This window comes from Pistacia vera, unplaced genomic scaffold, assembly GCF_008641045.1.
Source record: "Pistacia vera cultivar Batoury unplaced genomic scaffold, PisVer_v2 Contig208, whole genome shotgun sequence".
NCBI lineage: Eukaryota > Viridiplantae > Streptophyta > Magnoliopsida > Sapindales > Anacardiaceae > Pistacia > Pistacia vera.
Genome location: NW_022196011.1, coordinates 539,720 through 550,059, shown reverse-complemented (window position 1 = coordinate 550,059; position 10,340 = coordinate 539,720).

Sequence of the window (10,340 nt, the reverse complement as noted above, 5' to 3'; positions counted from 1 at the left end):
ATATCAGGTCTTGATAGAGTTAAATATTGCAAGGCTCCAATTGTGCTCCTATACAGTGATGGTTTGTCAAACAATTCACTATCTTCAAGAGTTAATTTATTCCTTAAAACCATAGGAGTAGAGCATGACTTAGACTCCATCATGCCAATTTTTGTCAATAGATCCTTGGCATATTTTTCTTGACACATATGGATGCTAGATGTGATTTGATACACCTCAAAACCTAGAAAAGATCTAAGGGATCCCAAGGTTTTCAAGGCAAACTCATCCTACAGCTTGTGTACTATTTCTTGAACTAATTGAGAGCTACTTCTAGTCAAAAGGATGTCGTCAACATAAACTAACACATAAACCACCAGATTATTGAGCTTGTAAATGAATAAACTTAGATTAGCTACTAAACTAACAAACCCCCACTTTAGAAATGTAGTTTTAAGTTTCTCAAACTAGGCTCTTAGAGCCTACTTAAGTCCATTCAAGGCCTTGACCAATTTGCATACATGGACTGGGTTTGCAGGATCAACAAAACTAGTAGGTTGAGTTATATACAATGTTTCACTAAGCTCCCCATTCAGAAAAGCATTGTTGACATCAACTTGTTGGATGTCCCATCCATAGGTGACAGCTAAGCTTAGTACAACTCTAATTGTGGAGGATTTGATAAAAATCTCAAGATAATCAATTCCTAAAGTTTGTTGGAAGCCTGGCAACTAATCGGGCTTTATATCTTTGAATGGAACCATCGGAGTTGTGTTTAATTCGAAAAACCCACTTACAACCTACCACATTCATATGAGATTCTACTGGAACAAGCTCCCAAGTGTTATCTGAAAGTAAAGCAATGAATTCACTTTCCATGGCAACTTTCCAAGAAGGATGGGAAAGTGCTTCAAACTTTAAAGACACTTACTGGTTCATTATTGTCAAGGTGAGAAGGAGTGGTGGTATAAGAGACTAACATAGAATTGGTATAAGAGACTAACATAGAATTATGAAACTTAGCTTTGGACCTAGTAATCATGGGGTGATTGTTTAAAGGTTTTGACTCAATTGGTAGGTAAACTATAAGGTTAATGCTTTTAGGTGATTCTGAATGTGATGCTAGGTTGAGTAGTGATATACTGGTTGGTCGACATAGAAGAGGTGATTGTGTATCAAAAGGAAGTTCAACTATAAGATGAATAGGTTCAGGTGACTTAAAACAAGGAGACGACTCACTGATTTGGTTAATGTAGGGCTGACAAAGGTGGACTTAGTACTCTGATCTGTAAGAAGACTAACAGGAGTAGACTCACCAGTTTGATGTGTAGTAGGACTATCTGAAGTGGACTCACTAATCAGATTAGCAATAGTACTGACAGAGGAGGATTTATTAACCTGGTCTACTAAGTTAGGAGAGTGTAGTAGTGATGAGTTATGCTGAGCATTCATGGATGGAAGGGGAAATGTTGGTCAGGAACAATAGGAGACAGAGATTTGGCAGGAAGAACAGGTATTTTTGGAGTTGACTGAGTAGTGATAGAATAGGAGGCTGAACCATTATCAGTGAAAAAGATATGAGGGAAAGAAATAGGGACTGTTGGAGACTAAAGGAGTGAAGAGAAAGCAAAAAAAAGGTAGATTCATCAAATTTAACACTTTGACAAATGTAAATTTTGCCATTAGAAGCCATGCATTTGTATCCTTTGTGATGCATACTATATCCAACAAAAGTGCATTGCCTAGTGTGAAAATCAAATTTGTGGGAATTGTATGGCCTAAGGTAAGGGTAGAATGCACAACCAAATACTCTAATAGCTGTGTAATCTAGAATTTTGTTGAACAGGACTTGAAAAGGGGAAAGGTTAGACAGAACAAGTGTAGGTAATCTATTAGTTAGGTAGGTGGTAGTTTGAAAGACAAACCACCAAAATTTTAGGGGCATGTTGGCTTGAGCAAGCAAGGTCAAACCTTGTCCAACTATTTATCTATGCTTTCTCTCTATTCTCCCATTTTGTTGATGAGTATGGGAGCATGGATGCCGAAAAATAATTCAGTGGTCAAGAAAATAAGAAACTAAGCTCCTATATTCCCCTCCCCAATCAGTTTGGACACACTTTAGGCTAGTATTAAAATGTCTTTCAACCAATTTATAAATTGTTTGAAAATAAGTTGAGTTTCAGACTTTGTTTTCAAAGGGAAAATCCAAGTAAAATGGCTATAGTCATCTAAAAACTGAATGTAGTACTTAAAACCTTCAGGTGAAGGAATGGGAGATGGTCCCCATAAATCTAAATATACTAATTCTAAAGGGTGAGAGGTAGAGTTAGGGAATACAATCTGATGCAATTTCCCATATTGGCAGGCTGTACAGAAGTCGAAGGTATTAGTAATAGCATAAGTTAACTTTAAAGACTGTAGAATTTTTGCAAGGACAGAGGCATTAGGGTGACCAAAGCAGTTATGCCACAGCAAGCCACTACTTTTTGCAGCTAAAACAGATGAAATGATATGACTTCTATTGCTAATAGTAGCATCAGTATAAGAGGATACAAATGAAATGGCAGAATTACTTGGTTCATCACTTGAAACATTAGAAACACCAATGTTATTAGCATAATTATTACAAACAGCGGGATATTGAGAAAATAAAGACTTTGTGGATTGCAGAATAGGAAAAGCTGTGGAGTTAAAGGCTGAGACTGTGGACTATGGTAGAAGGACCAGTAGCCTGATTTGAGGTTGAAGTAGATTGTGGAGCTGGAATTTGGAGTTGATACTTAAGCCTTCCTCAAAGAAGAATGGCCTTGGATTGTTTGTCCTTAATTACACAATGGTCAGCAAAAAACTCAACTACTACACTATTGTCTCTAGTGAATTTGGAAGTACTTAGCAAATTTTAGTGATATGAGGTACACATCAAACATGTTTGGGATAAACGGATCTAGAAGAACAAGGTAATGAAGTAAAACCAGTATGAGTAATTGAAAGCAACTCACCATTTCCAACCTAAAGTTGCTCATGACCATTGTAGGTAGAGTTCACTGAAAGTTGTGCTAAGTCTGATGTTACATGATCTGTGGCTCCGAAATCCATACACCAAGGTGCATCCTGGACAGTTGAAGAGGCAACAATTTAATTGGCTACAGGATGTGAGTAATGCTGTGGATGAGTCTATGACAGGAACACTTGATTGTGTCCATTGGGTGTAGATGAGTAAGATCCTGTAGGCTTTTGTGATTGTGCTAGAGTTGTATTGGACCCTGTTGTAAAGCCAGTTGAGGTGGTATTTTGTGATCCTGAGCTAGGATAAGGTATTGGAGTGGAGTTATATGAGTTATAGGGAAGTTGTGGTGAGGTCAAGGGAAGGTAGGATGAGCCTTGAAAGGCTTCTGATGCTCTGGAGAAATTGGTGTTGCCAAATTAACCTCTTCCTACCAAGGTACTGCCTCCCAAAAAGGTTGTATCAAACCTATGATAACAATTGAGAATAAGATGTCCACCTTTGCCACAAACTTGGCAAATGATTCTGCCTCTTCTAGCTCCTCTACCACTAGCAAACTGAGAAGAATAAAGGTGATTCTGTTATGCAAATTGATTAGTTCGAATGCCAGGTTGGGGAGGTGTGAAGGTATGAGGAGTGAAACCAAGAGGCTAAGATTGTAATGGTCGAAATTGATTCTGTCTAGTATTAAATGAAGGTTGTACATTCTAAAATTTCTTACTAGACTCATCAATTGTGATATTAGCTAGATGTACAGATCCTCCATGAAATTCAGTAATGATAACCGTGTTTAATGCTAAACTGGCCTTTTCCAATCTCAACTCATACTTCTATAAAATGATTTGTGCTTCTTGGACAGAAAGGAGGTCTAACTTAGAATGCAATCTTGTAGTAATATTAACTACAGCAGCATCATATTCAAAATTCAACCTATCAAGAACCCCATCTGTAACTACAATTCCACTAGCAGATTAAATTTCAACAAATCCCTTCATTTTAACAGAGTAATCATGAATACTAAGGTTATCTTTTTTTTTTTTTTTTTTTTTTTTTTTTTGCAATAAGTTTCTGATATGTAGGGTTTTGATTCTTGATTTGGTAAGGAACTCTTTCTCTAAAGCTATCCACATATTGGCAGCTAATTGACGTTTTGATACAACATTAAACATAGATTCTGAGATAGATCCAAGAAGCCAACTTACAAGTAGCTTGTCGATCTTCTTCCAGTGATTATAAGTTGGATTGGGTTTCTTTTCAGTTGCTCCATTAGAACTCTTGACTTGAATTTTGATGAATGGAGCTAGACAAGAAATTAATCCGATGAGATGCTCCTCTAAATCGTGCAAACCAACAACAAATAAAATTTGTGATTTCAAGAATTTGTAGTTATCCCTAGTTAGTTTTGGGGAGATTACTGGAAGAGTTGAAGAAGACATAGAAGGTGTATTCGTGAGATTAACAGGATCAGTAGTCAATTTTTGACCAGAATTGCTCTAATTGGGAGTGAACTAAGACAAATCTACCATTTTGATGTTAGTCTAAGGGCTCTGATACCATGATAGTTCTAGAGCTAAACTGAGAGAGAAGAAAGAAGAAAGGGGAAAGTAAAATGAAGCTAACAAAACGTGTGTATTCAACTTAGTTTATAATACAATAAAGCAGCACTTTTATAGTGCTCTGTTAACAGAAATATAGAAATGTAACTAACTGAAACTAACCGTAACTAATTAGTAACTAACAGCACCTAATAATGGTGACTCAACTAATTAGCATTCTACCTCTTCATTAACACAACATATACAAACTGCTTATAAAAATTGATTTGTTTTTATAACGTAATTGGATTATTTTAAATTAGAAATAAACTTAACAGATTAGAGGAGATGGTGTGTCAAACATGTAGGGTTGTCACATCACTTTGTAGGGAATAATTTGTATAATTAGTTTATACATGTAGTATTACTGTTTTTGAATAATAACGATTTAAGATGTGATTTAGTTCAAATTTATGATTGATAGGGCTTGTGTAGTAGCACTTGTGAGTTTGGGATAAATTATTTTTATATCCTTTCTTTTGGTGAGTTACTCTCACTATAAATTATTTTCCATGACCACCTAACTATAAACTACAATAGAAAAATGCTAAATGTATTTATATGTATTTCGTAGTGTTTATAAGTATTTCCGTGTCCATAAATGATAAATGTATGCATTCATGTGTTGCTGTGTTCATCAATTTTATTATCTTTTGATATATTTTTAATTAATTGTTTCCTGAAGTTACATCAATACCTTAACCATGGAAGGTCAAACTCATTAATTATTTCCTGAAAATAGAAAAATATAATTTGATGCCTCTTTTATGTGGCTTTGACCTCTCCTGGTATTATATATATGTCCTCTCTAATTGCCACTCTAAATTAGTATATTAAACATTGGTGATTAATTTGTCAAATTAGTGGTAATTCAAATAAATGTATTATCAAGTAATTGAATTAGCCGGCATTATGATTTTGATCGCACGAGTAAAATCATTAACATTTAGGCTATCAAAGGTTACCATATTATACATTCAAATGGTATATATATATATGTGTGTGTGTGTGTGTGTGTGTGTGTGTGTGTCATCTTTAATAACCACTCTAAATTAGTAATTATTGTATAATTACTCAAATAAAAAGTTACCATATTATAGATTCAAATGGCTCGGTTAAGTTTGATATTGTTGAAAATTTTAATGTCAATATTCTTGGGTCAAAAGTATATATGATGATTTTGACTTAGATAACCTTCTCTTTAACTTCAAATAAATTCATTAATTCTAACCATAAGTTAATGGTCCAATGATGGAAGAAATCATAACACATTTTCGAGATGCAGTTACGTCGATATATGTTCTTGCCTCGTGATAGAAGAAATCATAACACATTTTGGAGATGGAGTATTGGAGGATTCAATTGTTTTCAACTATTTGATTGTTTTGTGGAGATTTTACTCTTGAATTCCCATCCTTGGAAAAAGTAATTGGTAGACAATGCTTGAAGATGGAGACATTTTGTCATGGAGTAAAAGCTTCATGTCAAAACAGAGCAACAACTCGTATCAACTTATTAAGATGGCAATTACACAAATCAAATTGATGTTCAATCTCATATTCAACTCAAAATTCGAGGCTTCTCTTGCTCCATAGAAAATACAAATCAATATGTGAGTGATGGCATCTCTGAGTTTGAAACCAAAATTATAATGAGAAAACTGAGAATTCCGAAGTAAATTCATTGATACTTATGCAGTGCAAAAGAACAAACCCATACGGCCAAAGTCCTTTTCCGCTCAAGCCACCAGCATCTTCTAGCTTGATCTTTGATGGATGTGATAATTTAAAATACTTGTTTTCATCATCTATCGTCAGAAGTCTTTTCCAACCGGAATCAACTGTGATATGGAATTGTAAGTTGATAGAAGAGATAATAGTTAAAGAGAGAAGAGAAAGGATAGATAACATATGTTCCCTAAACTAAGTAAGTCTAGCTACTCTTCGAGAGACTGAGAAGATTGCAATCCACTAGAGATGTTGAACTGTTCTCTTATCGAATGAGGATTAAGAATTGTCGTATGATGAAGACATCACTCCAATTCTGAATGTGGTCATTGTTTTAAAAACTGATCGGAGGGCAACCCGCTTTGATGGCCGGGTACGGTTCAACCGGTGACATCATCACACATCATAATGACATTAGCAAATTCAAAAAAAAAAAAAAAAAAATTTTTTAGATTTATTTTCAATAAGACAATAACAACTAATTACTATAACATGATTCAAAATTCAAATTCAACAACAACCTAACAAATTTAAGTATTTAAAAAAATTCAAAACCAAATCCAAACATGGTTGTATTACACATACAAATGAAAAAATACATAATAATTAATAACAAACATTTGATACAAATATTTTTTCTTTGATCCGTCTCCATGTTGATTGAGCTTCACCACAAGCATCAAAATCTTCCACCATCATCACCATCAAACTATCACACACCATCTACGCAAATTTCAGTAAAAAATAGAAATCATAAGTTAAAACTTAAATAGATACTAAGTTAATATAAATTAATGGATGAAACTCAGAGGAAGCATTGTGTTGATTGTTGCCAAAATTCATTCAGTTTCTTATATAAACAGAAAGCTTATCCAATTTATCTCTAGAGAGCAGCCAAAGATCATGAAGACAGTTTTACCATCATTGTTATTTGTCTGTAACACCAATGGCCATGCACCAGCAACAGACGTTCCAAATAATGAAATTGAGCTATTGAAAAATCACTTGACATCATAGCTGCACTTGAAGAAACAACCAAATCAGAAACCAGATTATTAAATCATTTAGGTTGGGCTTGGAAGATATTAATAAGCATCCCTGGAGATGAAAACTATGGTTAAAGATTTCAAATAGAATGAAATTTAGAGGAAGATGTAGACAGCAATCAATTCTAAAGTAGCGATAGAAAAAGTGAACATCCTTTGTGTACAGGGAACAAAAGCTAAAGGTGGGTTGTGGGGTTGGGGGTTCATTATATGAGAGAGAGAAGGAAAACAAGATGTGTCGATCTATCCAAAACATCCATTCAAAATCACTTAATGTGATCTGAGAAGAAAAATCTACGCAGCAGTTAAATCCTTAAAGAAGCCATAGAAAATTTGTAACGACTCCATTCTATAAAAACATGATAGTAAAAGTATGTGTAACAATATATAGAAGTTGGGCCAAAATTTTCTTTATTAAAATATGCATCTTTATACAAATATACAAGATTTGTAAAATATGCAAAACATATCAAATATGGGGGACAGTGTAGCCATTTCTCTTCGTGTGCCGATGTCCATCCGACTGTGTCCTCATCTAGAACTACAAAACATAGCGAATAACTGGATGAGCACAAAATGCTCAGTAAGTAAACCCCGAACCAAAAATCTCCATAACTCTTTCTTTAATATAACTATCTAATTTCTCTTTCTCATAACTCCTTTATACTAACTTTCTTTCTAGTAAGTCATGGCCCCATCTAACCGGAGGCACAGCTGGGACTCGCTCCACTCCCTGTGACTTCTACTCATCTAGCCATCCGACTTGGTTATGCATGGATTCGGAACCTTTGGCAATGTGAGTGCATAGAATCTCTCGGGTAAACTCGGGTATAGCCCTCATCCGCATGTACTCACGGGTTACACCACTTCTCTTTTTGATACTCTGGCGCCTTTCTTTATGCGGCGTACATGCAGGAATACTCTACCCGTACTCACAGGTTCCCCATCGCACAACCTACTTATTTCTTATTAAGCACTACTCTAGCTTGTACTCTATAGTGCTCATTCTCTCTTTCTCTCTACTCTTAGAGTAGTCTAAACTCAAAAGCCTTTACTCTTTCTCTACTCTCTTTCTAATGCATAAGTAAAGCATGTTAATGCACATCAATGACTCATACTCATAATGCATTTATGAAAAGTAACTATGACATGTAGCAACAATTAAGGCTTTCTACCCTTACTTATGGTTCTCTTGAGCATTTCATCATACAACTCATATGCATAAATAACTCTACTCTAACTAACTTTTCTGTTTTCTTTAATCAACCAAATGGGAGGAAACTCCCTCCTAAGCTCTAAATTTCCTGTCAAAAGAGAAACACTTCCATAAGTGCTCAAAACTTCCTCCAATTCTATCAAACTCAACCCAACATCAAGCAAATAAAACTTCTCATACTCAATCATAACTAAAATCTCATTCAACAATTAAATGAAACCAATATAGTATATGTATATAACTCTACTCAAAAGAGTTCTTAAAACTCAACTTAGGTTGAGTTTACTTACCTTGTGAGAAATTAGCTTCTTTAACACTTCTCCTTTCCTTTGGGACGCTTTTCTCTACAACTAACCAACAATCACAACATGAGACTCTAATCAAAAACATAAAAAACTCTCATCTAAAGCAAGAATCCTTACCTTAGGAAGCTTTAGATTAAAACCCTACTAAAAGTTACTCAAAAAGGCTCTTTGGAAATCCTTGGAAGATGAAGGAAATTTGAGAGAGTTTGGAAGAATGAAGGAGGCGGTGGAATGGGAAAATGAAGAGCTTTCAAAGACTAAACCCTTTTAATATCTCTTAATAACTCATTCTTCCATTTTGCCCTTGCTATTTCTATGAAAATTCCATCCATATCCTTTGATTCCTTACTAACACACCCCCATACTAACATATTCTCCTTGAAATTTCCTTACATTTTACTCCCCACTTTTCCTGCTAATTAGGGGTAGAATGGTCAAATTGCCCTTAGGGAAGAGAATATTTAAAACTTAACAAACATTTTGGTCGGACTGTCGCTGCGGCGAGGAACCTTCTGTCGCCGCGGCGAAACTGTCCAGAACATTTTCCCATGGATTCAACACCTCTTTGTCGCAGCGAAGATTCTTCTTCGCCCCGGCGAAGCTTGGCACACTGAACTTCTTCTATTTTCAACCAATTTCAGGGCAAGCATTCAACACAACACTCAAACAAAGGTCAACCAAACAATATTACCAAGAGACCAACTCAAATAAGAGCAAAAGAAGGAACAATAACTACGTACCTCAAGTGGGGCGTTACAAAATTGATATTTTAAACAGTTCATCTACAGAGTGCAAAAGCAAAGGGGAAAGTTCAACGTCAGACGTATAGGGTCAATCATTCCACCAAAACCAATCCCTCTTAAGAACATTAAAAGTTTAAACAGCTAAGGGCTTGGATGGTCATGCAAAATCTCAATCAAGCAGGAAATGTTGTCAACTCTTGTTTAAAGATTGCAGCGAAATCTGAAATTCAATCCTCACATAAAAGAGGGAACATCTTGAATTACATAGTAAGTTTATTCAATCATTCTGATAAAACAAATTAATTCAAAATCAAACCATTTTCAGAACTGATCAAGTAGAGATGCAAGGTTCAGTCAGATTGCAAAAAGGGAAGAATATTGGTGGTAAGCTAAACTATGGTATGAACCAACTCTTGCATCACCAAAGAGGTCATTACCAGATGCTGGTCTTCTAATACTAGGTCCTAGGAGGGGTGAGTTTGGTAAGTTCATAACCCAATCTCTGCATGAGTGAGTTCCAAGATTGGTGATCTGGCATTTTAAACTTAAGATTTCATTCTATTTACTTTAATAATTCATAGAAATGTTATGTTATCTAACTCATTTCCACCTAGAATGTATAAAACATGAATTCTATCCTTCACATGTATATAAAATGATTTGATACTTAGAAATAGAAATCATAAGTAAAATCTCATTCTCTTTTTCTCTAAATGAATTTTTAG